Here is a 14,794-nt window from a genome sequence, read left to right on the forward strand (position 1 = left end):
CAGTGAGGTCCTTAGGAATCTCTTTCTCTCTAACTCTAAGCTCTGCTTTCATCTATGTTGGCATCATTGTCAGACACACTCTTCTCCAGGAGGGGAAAGAAGCTCCAGACCCACATCAGATCAGCTTAGTACTCCAGCAAAAAAGAATGTATCTCTTTCCTGATATCTCCAGCCTAAGTCCCAGGGAAGGCTCTCACTGGCCAAATTGGGTCACGTGCCCACATGTCAACCAATTGCCATTGATCAAGACCAGGAAATACTGTAAATGGCCTGGCCTAAGGCGTTTTAACATATGATTAAAAGCATGGAGCTCCAAAAGCAAATGGCATGGATTCAAATCTCACTTCCTCTGTATATCCGTTATATGCTCTTTAAATCATTTTCTTCATTTGTATACTGGAGATAATAGTTCACCCTTATATGAGTATTGCAAAATCAGAAAAGCTAATAGCTGTAAAGTGCTTAGAACAAATCTGGTGCATCCTACATACCAAATAAATTAGATTATTTATTGCTATAACAATGATGAGGACAATGATGATTAGCCCTTCCCTGGATGGGGAGTGTGGTTAGCCACACAAAAACAGCATTGTCTGGGAGTGAGAGAGAGATGATTCCTGAAGGATAGGCTTCTATTATCAGAAGATGGGTAAAGAATATTGATCCAGCCAAAATAACAGGTAGATGCCATAGCATATGTGTAAACAACTGACATTGACATGTGATGTGGGCTTTGGGTATGGGTGTGTGTGGGTGATGTGTATTGGAGTATGGAAAGAGGGTTTGGAGAAAATGTGCTCCCTGTAATTCTTTTTTCTAGCTAAACGTGCTAGTGTAATCTCCTGACCCCTTTAATGAGGAGATGGAGGGAAGCTCTGCATTTGTTGTGCTGGGACCTCATTTGGCTTAAATGTATCCATCATCGTCTTTGATGGGTACTGCAGCCCTACTGCTCTGGTGTTGAAGGGATACAGTGATACTCTGGTGGCTTGAATACAGCTAACGGTTTACAGTGGAGGTCTGGCTAATGCTGGGAGAAAATCTGAGTAACGATGAAGCAGCTTTTGCCTATATTCAACAAGGAGGTTTTTATTCCCCCCAGAACTTATGAATTCACCCCATAAAATTTACTGAGTACATATTGTGTATCCAGCACCCTCTTAAGGCCCAGAGCTGAAGTACAGGGGAAAAAATGAATTAGGAATGAGGATAATAAAGTCTAGGGCTAGAGGCACGCTAAGGAGGAACCAGAAGATTGTGTTTGTTTTCAGCAAAAGTGTTATCCTTTTGAAATGATTTCCTATATTTATCTTCTAAGAGCAGAGTCCACATTAGATAGACCATAAATCTAACTGAGTTCTGAGAAATAATACATTCTCAGACTTGCCTGAGGTGGGGTTTGCGTGGCTGTGTGTTTTTCTTGGTTTCATTTGCATGAGAAAAAAAAAGAATAGAAAAAAGCTTAGCAAGCACAGCTGGAAGACTTTAGTTTAAACAGGCTATTAAAATTACTTCTCAGCTCAAAAGGTAGGTTTTGATTTTTCATGAGCATATCTGGCACAAAAAGATAGCCCCATAATTTTCTTCTAAATTTAGATTATTTTGTAGATTTTCAGTCTGTCTTTCATTTAGTCAATCATCTACAATGATTCCATACAATCATGAGTAAAGGAGAAGGAAGCTGAGGTTTTTTTTTCCCTAGCCTTAAAGAAATTTGAATTGATCGCTTCAGACGTGATTCTTTAGCTAGATTAGCTGCAATAATGAAGGCTTGCAAATAAATGCTAACCACTTTTCTGTCTAATGTTTTTTGTTTATAGTCCTTATCCAGTAAATGATTTAAATCATTTTCCACTTCCTCATTCACAGTTCTTTGCTCTAAGAAAGTTGTTTGTCACAGGATGTAATAAAACATTTTAATCAGCTCGATGAAACAGGAGAATTATACATTGTTGAGTGGAACACTGTGCTTGGAAAGTATTGGCCTGACCTCTCGCTTGTCTAACTTGGTGGGCAGCGAATGTCTTCTGAAGTGGAAGAGTGATCACCCATGGGGAAGTGAAAGCCAGTGTTTCATTGGAAGATGCTCTTGCTGATACCTTGCTTGCCAAGCACACAGAATTGGCTAGAAAGCAAAATTAGTTGCGACACACAAGGTTTGGAGAGATTTTTGAAGTGGAACAAATTTCCCCCATTCTAAAAGCATAATAATTTGCTGAACGAAAACTGTGGTCTAGGAGATATCTATCTGAAAAAAAAGTTGGGTATTAAAAATAACTCCTAATCACTCCCTGTCAAGTCTCATGGAACCAAATTTAGACCCAGTGAAAGATGTACGACATTCTAATGATATCCAGCTGCTCCAATCCAATGAGTGAGACCACAGAAATCAAAGGAAACCCTTTGCTCAGCTGGATTCTTGTACCGAAATCAATGATACCACGACCTTTCAGCTGTTTGAATCTTCTGGGGGAAAAAAAAGTGACAGGTCATGTATTCTAGACAATAACAGCTACCACTTCTGACAGGCCTATTGGCTAAGTGCCTGCCAAGTTTTAGCCTGTAAGCCTGGATTAGATGTGAACAAAACCATTCAAGTCTCTCAGTTTTCATGTAGTGGATTCGTCAAGTGGACCACCAACAATAATAGGAATTTTGCATCTGACTACTTTGCTAACAAAATGCAGCTTGACCTCAATTTAAGGACTTTTGTTTTCAATTATTCTTACAAAATAAAGCTCTTTGACTTACATTTCTAGTAATTTCACAAATTAATTTAATGCATTTCTCTCCCTCCAAACGTCATGGTACAATAGGAAGTGTATTGATTTTGGAGGAAGATGGAGGTGGACTGCAGTCACTTAAGGGCTGTGAGAACTAGACAAGTTATTAACCACCTACCTTTCAGTACAAGATGCTTCTCTTCTGCACGAAGACAAAAAATCACTTGACTTAGGTTGTTGAAGGTTAAAATGAGATAAAACATGTAAAGTATCTGGTAATTCTCGGCACATAATAGCTGCTTGATAAACATGATTTCTCTTCCCAATTATTTTTGGTCCCAATCAGTCATATGCCCACAAATTAGACAGCTTCACACTTGGGTTTTGTTTGCAAGTACCCACTTGCCCCCAAAGGTCAGACTATCCTGCTCCCAAGACCAGATAACAACACATGTTAACACACCTGCAATATCACTCCTCTAATTACTAGTGTTACCCATTTGTTCAATGAACCCCTGCTGAGCATCTATTCTCTTCAGCCATGTCATGGGGATACTAAGATGAAGAAGACCCAAGGCCAGCACTCAAAAGGCTCAATACCTTGTGAAGAAGGTGGGCAAGAAAACCAACAATTACACCACAGTGTCATAAGTTTTATCCAGGGGGTCTGCACACAATGTTTGAGAGAAGAGAATCTGGGCTCCCTTAACGGCAACAGAGGAAAAAAGGAAGTCCAAGAATGCTTCAGCTGAGTCTAAACCTAGGAGACATGTTAGCCAAGCAAAGGGAGGACAGAAGGGGATGCAGGAAAGAGGGTTCAAGGTAAAAGAAGAAATTGCCTCTTTTTTGATAGCACAAAATCCATCACACTTAGTGTCTATAATCTCGTACTTCAATTCATCATAGATAAAGATGCAACAACTATGTGAGCATCTCTTGTGGCCAAGGTGGACTGCTAAAAAGACGTAACGATGGAGTGAATGCCTTCAGGAAGCTTGGAATCTAACTAAAAGGGTGAGATGCACATATGGCAAATAACCACGTAAGTCTGGAAATTGATACTTGCTGCTGGAACTGTCCAATTGATGAGTACTTCATAGTGATTGATTGAACTTATTTTACAAAATTAACAGTTTCCCAGGACTAAAGGAGTTGAGTACCAAAGTATTAGAGCCTAAGATCTCCAGTCTCGGAGACAAAGTTGGAGCAGATGCGAAAGCACTATTTCTGCTCAAGAGGGATGTTTTCAAGTTGAGAGCATGAATGTGAGTGTCATCTTATATTTTGAAATAATAGACAAGTTGCAAAAATTGTTAAGCACTTAAGCAGTGGGGAAGAAAGCAGCTGACCTAAGTATCTTTGGAAGACAGTGTTTTGACTGGTTCTTGTAAGGCTAAATATAAAAAGAACTGCACACAAATACTGTAGTCTAGCTGGTAAATTTGTTCCTCACAGGAATATGGGTTCATGGTTCTGAAACTATTTGAAATGGAGAATAGGGTTGAACTAATAATAAGCATATTTTATAATACAACTCAAAAAATATTGCTGTTAACAGCTAAGCCTTTATTGCTAAACCAAATGTATTTTCAAATTATAATATTTACATAGAGAATAAAATATAAAGAGTTCACTTATAAGATATAATATGTAAGTGATATTAACCAAACATTGTCTTGAGAAATGTAGTTTGATGAGGATCCAATATGAGTAAAAGATTAGTCTCTTAAGTACAACATATTTTTTCACCACTAATGAGAGATAATCCAAACTTTACGTCAAGCAGAAGTCCCACATTTCTCGGTTTGCTCCTGGAAGTCCAAGATTCTTTAGATGTGGAGGAATGGACCATGAAGGAGTTCACTGCTGGGTCCAGCATGTGAAGGTGGAGGAACTACATCCGATAGGGGGGCTCCCCTGGATCCCCTGGCCTTGATGACCCTCAGATGGAGGTCAAGGTAGATGAACACAGTGTGACAGTTCAGGAGCCCTAAGTGGAGGGGAGGGAACAGTGCTGCTTTAAATCCTAGGCCCCCTCCTGCAGAAGGGGGACCATCAGGGCTTGGCTCTTGGCCTCCTGGCAGGTTTGGAGAAACTCCTTATGATATCATGAGTCTCGTGACCTCTTTTAGGGACTCAAGCACTTTTAGCATCTCCTCTCTCTCCTCTTTTTGTTTTGAGCGTTTGGATTTCTCTTTCAGTTCTTTAACCAAGGAAGTTAACTTTTCCATCAACATCAAGTTGGTCCTCCTCACCTTTCTGTAAGTATTTGTAAGGCCGCTTATATGTAAAGACTCCTTTGCTAGCCTGACATTCTCTAAAACTGATTCAGTCTCTGCACACTCCTTTTCAGTCACCCTAAGCTTGTCAGTGAGTTGGCATTTCTCCTTAATGCATGCAGCCAGTGTTTCTGAGAGCTGCCTTTCATGTCGTAGATAAAGTCGGCTTCTAACAGACTGAACAAGTCTGAATATAAATAGGAGACCCACCAGTAAGGCCATAACAAGAGGACACATCCCTGTCTTCCACTGGACGCTATGGAAAGTCAGTCGTGGACTCAGGTCACTGGGCAGCAGCTTCACTACCAGCTCGCCCAGCTTCCAAAGGATCAGCCCAAAGCCGAGCTCCACAGAGGATCACAGCCCCTGCATCACACTGACCCACCACAGGATACTGCCCGGTAACCGTGGATCCACCGGCCACAACAGAACTAGGAGAATCCCCTAACATTCCACCTAGAACCCAACCAGCAACCGGCAGCCTGGACTCGTCAGTGGTATGGTCGATGGAGCTGGGAGAGTTGCAAATAATATACACTTGTCTTCAAAAAGTAAAAAATAAAATATGTAAGTACACTGTAGATAATGAGATCCAGATTTCTCACAGTTGCAGAAACGTGCTAAATAAGAAAACAGGGGAGGGAAGAAAGAACCTGTGGTGTTAGATTGGAGTTAGAGAAATCAGTATGAACTGATTTTTTTTTTTTTTGAAAAAGGAATGCTGAATTTTATTTTATTATTTTATTTAACCTCTTTATTGGAGTATAACTGCATTACAATGGTGTGTTTGTTTCTGCTTTATAACAAAGTGAATCAGCTATACATATACATATATCCCCATATCTCCTCCCTCTTGCATCTCCCTCCCACCCTCCCTATCCCACCCCTCTAGGTGGTCTGATTTTTAAAATACATATAAATGACAACAAGGTGGTACTGTATAGCACAGGGAACTATATTCAATATCCTGTGATAAACCAGAATGGAAAAGAATATGAAGAAGAATATATATATGTACAACTGAGTCACTTTGCTGTATATCAGAAAGTAACACAACATTGTAAATCAACTATAGTTTAATAAAATTTTTAAAAAATGATAAAATACATATAGATACAGGAATATATAAATAAATGTGTGTATGCATGAATTAGTGTACATACACGTATCCCTAGCTTTGCCTGCTATGAGAGACCAGAAACAGTGACATCTCAATAGCAATGAACCTTCTTAGAGTCCAGATCTTGGCTTCTAAATATTAGTCTTTAATAAAATAAACCAGGGCATTCCTTGGAAAAGTGGTTTATTCCAGGCCTGGGGCAAGGAAAATACAAGATGAACAGTACTACAAAAAAAAAAAAAAAAGAAGAAGAAAGAAAGAAAGGAAAAAAGGATCAAGGCATATTGAAAGGGTAGAGAAGCCTACTTGAAAGAGCCCCCAGTGGCCAAATGTGAAACAATTTGATCAACAGAATAAATAATAATAGCGCTGGGTCATAACCCAAAGGATAAGTTTAATACCCTGAGTCCATACTGATGTAAGTAACTGAATAAATAAATAAAAGTCCGAGAAGAAACAACTCGCCCTTACAGATCTTCCACTAATAAATGTAGAAGGAATGAAGGAACTAGAAAGTCCCCATGACTACACCCCAATGGTAATTGTTGCAGGTGAGATTCATTGATTGAGGATGGCATTAGTGGGCAAATATTTAAGGAGAAACAGGATATTTGTATATTCTCAAAGTATCGTTCCCCAAAACTATATGTATTAGTTTTAAAGCAAAAGATGGAACTTTATCATGGAAAAACCTGTAGCTAATTGTTCAAGGTTAACATCACCAGTAATAAGACAAATCAACATCATGAATCCCTGATACGTTGCCCTGAGAAAAGCACATCTCTGTGGTGTTCTTCCCAATAATACAGCCTCATCCTACTCCTGAGAAAACATCAGACAAACCCAAATTGAAGACATTGAAGATTGTGAAAGACAAGGAAAGTCTGAGAAACTTTCACTGATTGGAGGAGACCAAGAAGACATGATGACTAAATGCAAACGGGGACCTTAGAATAGAAATAAAAAGGACTTTAGTGGAAAAACTGGTAAAATCTGTAGTTTATAGTATTATACCAGGATTAATTTCTTAATACTGATCATGTCACTATTATTATGTGTGATGTTAACATTAAGGAAAGCTGTATAAAGAGTATTTGGAAATTCTTCCATAAGTCTAAAATTATCTCAAAATAAAAAGTTTAAAAAATGAAATCCAAAAACATTAAGCCTCATGTCTCTTCTTTCTAAAAGTGGATTTGGGATCCTTCTGGAACTGTATTAGTTTCCTATTGCTGCTGTAACAAATTACCAGAAATTTAACGGTTTACATAGCAACACAAATTTATTACCTTATAGTTCCGTAGGTCAGAATTCAACATGGATCTCATCACACTAAAATAAGTGTCAGTAGGACTGCTTTCCTTCCCAAAAACTCTAGTGAAGAATCCTTTTTCTTTTTTTTTTGCCTTTGTCAGCTTCTAGGGACTGCCTCATGGCTGCTTCCTCCATTTCAGAGCCTACACTGGCAAGTCACACTGCCATCCCTCTGGGCCTCTCACAGCTCTTTCTCTGACTACAGCTGGGAAAAATTTTCCTCTTTTAAGGACAAATGTGATTAAGTTGGACCTACCTGCATAATCTTCATTTCAGTGTCCTTAACTTATTCCCATCAGCAAAGTTCCTTTTGCCATGGAATGCAACACAGTCACAGGTCTGGGGATTAGGACATCTTTGGGGCGGGGTCATTATTCAATCTATACAAGGACTTTTCAGGGAAAAGGAGACTTAACTCTCTCCATGGGAACCCCCAAAAAGCAGATAAGACCAATTCCCAGGGCTTCCTGTATAAAATCAGTATCCTACACAGTGTTGGTGCATAGGATGTTCTTAATTAATTCATGATGGATGATTTGTATTGAAAATAAAATTACCATAAAATACTTTAGTCGATGTTGGACTGCCTTTTGGGTGGTTCATCTTTGTCCAAATGGCATTCTGCTTTCCACTATGAAGGCCTCTGCCTTTTTAGAGCTACACTTCCAGGCCCTCCCATTCCCAAGCAGCGCTGGGTCTGGGTGTCCTGGAAGTACTTCTCCTCGTTCTACTCTGTGGCACCTCTGTTCCTGTGCCCTGCATGGTACCAGCTACAGGGTAAGTATTTAATACATAATTATTGAAATGAACTCTCAGTAGGGTATTTGGTTTTGTTCTTCATGCAGTAGACGCATTCACCCTTGCTCCCTCTCTGCTTTGACCTACTAAGAAATAGAAACCCGTTTTCACCCTGCTCCCAGAAGAATATGAGAAGGGAGAAGGAAGTGATTTTTTTCCATAATTTTTGTGTGGCAGAGCAGATGATGTGTGTATGATGGTCTTTGATGCAAACAGAAAGAGGCTGAAAATACAATTTTCATGGGTTATTTAAATATTAAATCTTAGCACTTTGAAGCACCTTGTACAATGCTCATACCCTCAAACTGTTCTCAGATATTTATGTGAATAAATGTATATTTTATTCATGGGCCCTTCACATGCTCTGCTGATAGTTTTTGGAACCGTTTGCTGAAGCAGCTAAACCTAGAGGCTCATTACCACCACCTGAGGTGCTTTATAAAAATACTGATGTCCATACTTGCCCTTAAAAATTCTGATTTAATTATTCAGGTAGGGTCCCAGGCATCAGTACGTTTAAGCTCCCCAAGTGATTACCACATGAAACCAGGAAAGAAAACCATGACGCTAAAGAACCAAAGTGTGTTTGTTAATATTAAAGCCTCAGATGTGTTTTGCTGAAGGAATGGGTGTGAGGTAGCCACCCCAGGTTGAAATATGCCTCCATTTCTTACGTGCAAATGACATCCAGACTTTCCTCTGAGGCTTTCGGTCAAGGTCGAACCAGCACAGTCCTTCTCACTCCCTGTCCAAATGTTTTATTCTAGAAGCATCACCCTTCTCTCACTTGTCATTCCTGCCTCCACCCCACGTCTCTCTCTTTGTTCTGTTGCTAAACCAGGACTAATGCTCAATGTAATGCCCTCCCTGCGCCCTGCAGCCACTTTCAGGCACCCCCATTTGTCATTTTCTTGGCTCTGCTGTTTTCTTTTCTTTTTTTTTTTTTTTAGATGTTGGGGGTAGGAGTTTATTAATTAATTAATTTATTTTTGCTGTGTTGGGTCTTTGTTTCTGTGCAAGGGCTTTCTCTAGTTGCGGCGAGCAGGGGCCACTCTTCATCGTGGTGCGCGGGCCTCTCACTATTGCGGCCTCTCTTGTTGCGGAGCACAGGCTCCAGACGCGCAGGCTCAGTAGCTGTGGCTCACGGGCCTAGTTGCTCCGCGGCATGTGGGATCCTCCCAGACCAGGGCTCGAACCCGCGTCTCCTGCATTAGCAGGCAGATTCTCAACCATTGCGCCACCAGGGAAGCCCTCTGCTGTTTTCTTTCATCCTCCTGTCATACATCCTCATCCCCAATAAGCCTTTGTTATTTCTAAACACAAGTAATAGGAAGAGTCAGAGTGGGAAAGCAATTCAGGTGATGTACCGCAGCTACCATAGAAATGTGCCTCTCAGTTCTCCAACTGCAGGAAGCGTGATTGACATGGGCCCAGTGCAGTGCTCTGAAATCCACCATCCCGTTAGCAGGAGGCTACCCTTCCTCGGGGTGCTCCCAGCCAATGGCTGAGCATGGGTGCTAAATCTGGCCTGCCACTAGGGACCTTGAGCTCCCCTTACTGGTGACTTGGGCTCTAGCTCTCCTTATCGGCCTTGCCAAACTTACCCAGAGCTGCATCACCCACCCTTTATTCCTTCTCTTTCTCCTTCCCTGATGTCAGACCCACGTCTAGCACTGATGTTTCCCCAAGCCCTTCCCAGCTCCTTCTCCGTTCCTAGCACCCCCAGTTGTTTCCCCAGATAATTTTTTTTGCACATATAATCCCATCTTGGCGTCTGCTTCTTGGAGGACCCAAAGAAGCATATGTACTATTGTACTATATGTACTAGCATATGTACTATTGGAGAAAGTGGTGAGAATAACTGAATTTAATCTAAATAAGTGACTATTCCTCAGAATTCCCTGGTGAACCAGTGGTTAGGACTCTGCACTCCCACTGCAAGGGGCACAGGTTTTATCCCTGGTTGGGAAACTAAGATCCTGCAGGCCCCATGGCACGGCCAAAAAAAAAAAAAAGTGACTATTCCTAACTCATACAGTTAATCATCATAAAGTAATGTGTGTATATATGTAGGTATGCACATCCACTCACTTTCAAAGAAAGATTTGTGAGGCTAATAAAGACACATAAGGAATGAACAAATTGGGCAACTGGGTGGGAAAAAAAGGGCCCATAATACACGCTATAAGGCCCCATAGCAGTGGTTCTTAGCCCTGGCTGCATGTTAGAATCACCCAGAAAACCTTAAAAAATACTGATGTCCCTCTTGAGATTCTGGTGCAGTTGGTCTGGGGTCAGTGGGGCATTTGCATTTAAAACCCCCCCAGATGCTCCTAGCGCTCAGTAAGGTTTGAGAACCCTATGCTATAGGTATGCTCAGGGATGGGCCTCAATATACAGTACCTACAATACGTAAACTACCCAGTTACTCAGGACAAATGTGGTTAATCATGGTCCTGAGGGAAGAGAAAAATTTCTTCAGCAGATCTTCCTAAAGGAAACACTGTGGGATGTGCTTGACCACATCCTTAACAACATCCCTACAGTAAACACAAAAATGAGTTTTATAGAGTTGCTTCCTATGACATCCCTCAATGTTGCCAGGTTCTTTCCATGGGCTACCGCTTAGCACAAGCAGGTTCTGCTCACATACAAATTTGGAGAGGAATTTTCCACTTTGGTTAGTATAGTTCACCCTGAGAAGACTTCATGCCGTGTCTTGGAGTAAAGTTCCATGGTTGAACTCCAGGGATACCAGAGAAGATATACTTTTGTTTTTTTTAACATCTTTATTGGAGTATAATTGCTCTACAGTGGTGTGTTAGTTTCTGCTGTAAGACAAAGTGAATCAGCTATAAGTATACATATATCCACATATCCCCTCCCTCTTGCGTCTCCCTCCCACCCTCCCTATCCCACCCCTCTAGGTGGTCACAAAGCACCAAGCTGATCTCCCTGTGCTATGCGGCTGCTTCCCACTAGCTATCTATTTTACATTTGGTAGTGTATATATGTCCATGCCATTCTCTCACTTCATCCCAGTTTACCCTTCCCCCTCCCCGTGTCCTCAAGTCCATTCTCTACGACTGCGTCTTTATTCTTGTCCTGCCTCTAGGTTCATCAGAGCCTTTTTTTTTTTTAGATTCCATATATATGTGTTGGCATACAGTATTTGTTTTTCTCTTTCTGACTTCCTTCACTGTATATGACAGACTCTGTGTCCATCCACCTCACTACAAATAACTCAATTTTGTTTCTTTTTATGGCTGACTAATATTCCATTTTATCTATGTGCCACATCTCCTTTATCCATTCATCTGTCAACGGACACTTAGGTTGCTTCCATGTCCTGGCTATTATAAATAGAGCTGCAGTGAACATTGTGGTACATGACTCTTTTTGAATTATGGTTTTCTCAAGGTATATGCCCAGTAGTGGGATTGCTGGGTCATATGGTAGTTCTATTATTAGTTTTTTTAAGGAACCTCCATACTGTTCTCCATAGTGGCTGTATCAATTTACATTCCCACCGACAGTGCAAGAGGGTTCCCTTTTCTCCATACCCTCTCCAGCATTTATTGTTTGTAGATTTTTTGATGATGGCCATTCTGACTGGTGTGTGTTGTTACCTCATTGTAGGTTTGATTTGCATTTCTCTAATAGTTAGTGATGTTGAGCATTCTTTCATGTGTTTGTTGGCCATCTGTATACCTTCTTTGGAGAAATGTCTCTTTACGTCTTCTGCCCATTTGTGGATTGGGTTGTTTGTTTTTTTGATATTGAGCTGCATGAGATGCTTGTAAATTTTGGAGATTAATCCTTTGTCAGTTGCTTCATTTGCAAATATTTTCTCCCATTCTGACGGTTATCTTTTCATCTTGTTTATGTTTTCCTTTGCTGTGAAAAAGCTTTTAAGGTTCATTAGGTCCCATTGTTTATTTTTGCTTTTAGTTTCCATTTCTCTAGGGGGTGGGTCAAAAGGATCTTGCTGTGATTTATGTCAAAGAGTGTTCTTCCTGTTTTCCTCTAAGAGTTTTATAGTGTCTGGACTTACATTTAGGTTTTTAATCCATTTTGAGTTCATTTTTGTGTATGGTGTTAGGGAGTGTACTAATTTCATTCTTTTACATGTAGCTGTCCAGTTTTCCCAGCACCACTTATTGAAGAGGCTGTCTTTTCTCCATTGTATATTCTTGCCTCCTTTATCAAAGATAAGGTGACCATATGTGCATGGGTTTATCTCTGGGCTTTCTATTCTGTTCCAATGGTCTATATTTCTGTTTTTATACCAGTACCATGCTGTCTTGATTACTGTAGCTTTGTAGTATAGTCTGAAGTCTGGGAGCCTGATTCCTCCAGCTCTGTCTTTCTTTCTCAAGGTTGCTTCGGCTATTCTGGGTCTTTTGTGTTTCCATACAAATTGTGCAATTTTTTGTTCTAGTTCTTTGAAAAATGCTAGTGGTCGTTTGATAGGGATTGCATTGAATCCATAGATTGCTTTGGGTAGTATAGTCATTTTCACAATGTTGATTCTTCCAATTGAAGAACATGGTATATCTCTCCATGTGTTTGTATCATCTTTAATTTCTTTCATCAGTGTCTTATAGTTTTCTGCATACAGGTCTTTTGTCTCCTTAGATAGGTTTATTCCTAGGTATTTTATTCTTTTTGTTGCAGTGATAAATGAGGGTGTTTCCTTAATTTCCATTTCAGATTTTTCATCATTAGTGTATAGGAATGCAAGAGATTTCTGTGCATTAATTTTGTATCTTACTACTTTACCAAATTCATTGATTAGCTCTAGTAGTTTTCGGATAGCATCTTTAGGATTCTCTGTGTATAGTATCATGTCATCTGCAAACAGTGAGAGCTTTACTTCTTCTTTTCTGATTTGGATTCCTTTGATTTCTTTTTCTTCTCTGATTTCTGTAACTAAAACTTCCAAAGCTATGTTGAATAATAGTGGTGAGAGTGGGCATCCTTGTCTTGTTCCTGATCTTAGAGGAAATGGTTTCAGTTTTTCACCATTGAGAACAATGCTGGCTGTGTGATTGCCATATACAGCCTTTATTGTGTTGAGGTAAGTTCCCTCTATGCCTGCTTTCTGGAGGGTTTTTATCATAAATGGCTGTTGAATTTTGTCGAAAGCTTTTTCTGCATCTGTTGAGATTATCATATGATTTTTTTTTTCTTATTTTGAGGTATGTGGGCCTCTCACTGTCATGGCCTCTCCTATTGTGGAGCATAGGCTCTGGATGCGCAGGCTCAGTGGCCATGGCTCACGGGCCCAGTCGCTCCGCGACATGTGGGATCTTCCCGGACCGGGGCACGAACCCGTGTCCCCAGCATCAGCAGGCGGACTTTCAACCACTGCGCCATCAGGGAAGCCCATATCATATGATTTTTATCCTTCCGTTTGTTAATATGTGTATCACATTGATTGGTTTGCATATACTGAAGAATCCTTGCATTCCTGGGATAAACTCTACTTGATCATGGTGTATGATCCTTTTAATGTGCTGTTGGATTCTGTTTGCTATTTTGTTGAGGAGTTTTGCATCTATGTTCATCAGTAATATTGGTCTGTAGTTTTCTTTTTTTTTGTGACAGATTTGTCTGCTTTTGGTATCAGGGTGATGGTGGCCTCATAGAATGAGTTTGGGAGTGTTCCTCCCTCTGCTGTATTTTGGAAGAGTTTGAGAAGGATAGATGTTAGGTCTTCTCTAAATGTTTGATAGAATTCACCTGTGAAGCCATCTGCTCCTGGACTTTTGTTTGTTGGAAGATTTTAAATCAAAGTTTCAATTTCATTACTTGTGATTTCTTTGTTCATATCTTCTATTTCTTCCTGGCTCAGTCTGGGAAAGTTGTGTTTTTCTCAGAATTTGTCCATTTCTTCCAGGTTTTCCATTTTATTGGCATATAGTTGCTTGTAGTAATCCCTCATGATCCTTTGTATTTCTGCAGTGTCAGTTGTTACTTCTCCTTTTTCATTTCTAATTCTGTTGATTTGAGTCTTCCCTTTTTTTCTTGATGAGTCTGGCTAATGGTTTATCAATTTTGTTTATCTTCTCAAAGAACCAGCTTTTGGTTTTATTGTTCTTTGCTATTGTGTCCTTCATTTCTTTTTCATTTATTTCTGATCTGATCTTTATGATTTCTTTCCTTCTGTTAACTTTGTAGTTTTTTTGTTCTTCTTTCTCTAATTGTTCTAGGTGTAAGGTTAGGTTGTTTATTTGAGATTTTTCTTGTTTCTTGAGGTAGGATTCTATTGCTATAAACTTCCCTCTTAGAACAGCTTTTGCTGCATCCCATAGGTTTTGGGCCATCCTGTTTTCCTTGTCATTTGTTTCTAGATATTTTTTGATTTCCTCTTTGATTTCTTCAATGATCTCTTGGTTATTTAGTAGCATACTGTTTAGCCTCCATGTGTTTGTATTTTTTACAGTATTTTTTTTCCTGTAATTGATATATAGTCTCATAGTGTTGTGGTCGGAAAAGATACTTGATACGATTTCAATTTTCTTAAATTTACCAAGGCTTGACTTGTGACCCAAGAT

This window comes from Globicephala melas, chromosome 18 (genome assembly GCF_963455315.2).
Source record: "Globicephala melas chromosome 18, mGloMel1.2, whole genome shotgun sequence".
In the NCBI taxonomy this organism is placed as follows: domain Eukaryota; kingdom Metazoa; phylum Chordata; class Mammalia; order Artiodactyla; family Delphinidae; genus Globicephala; species Globicephala melas.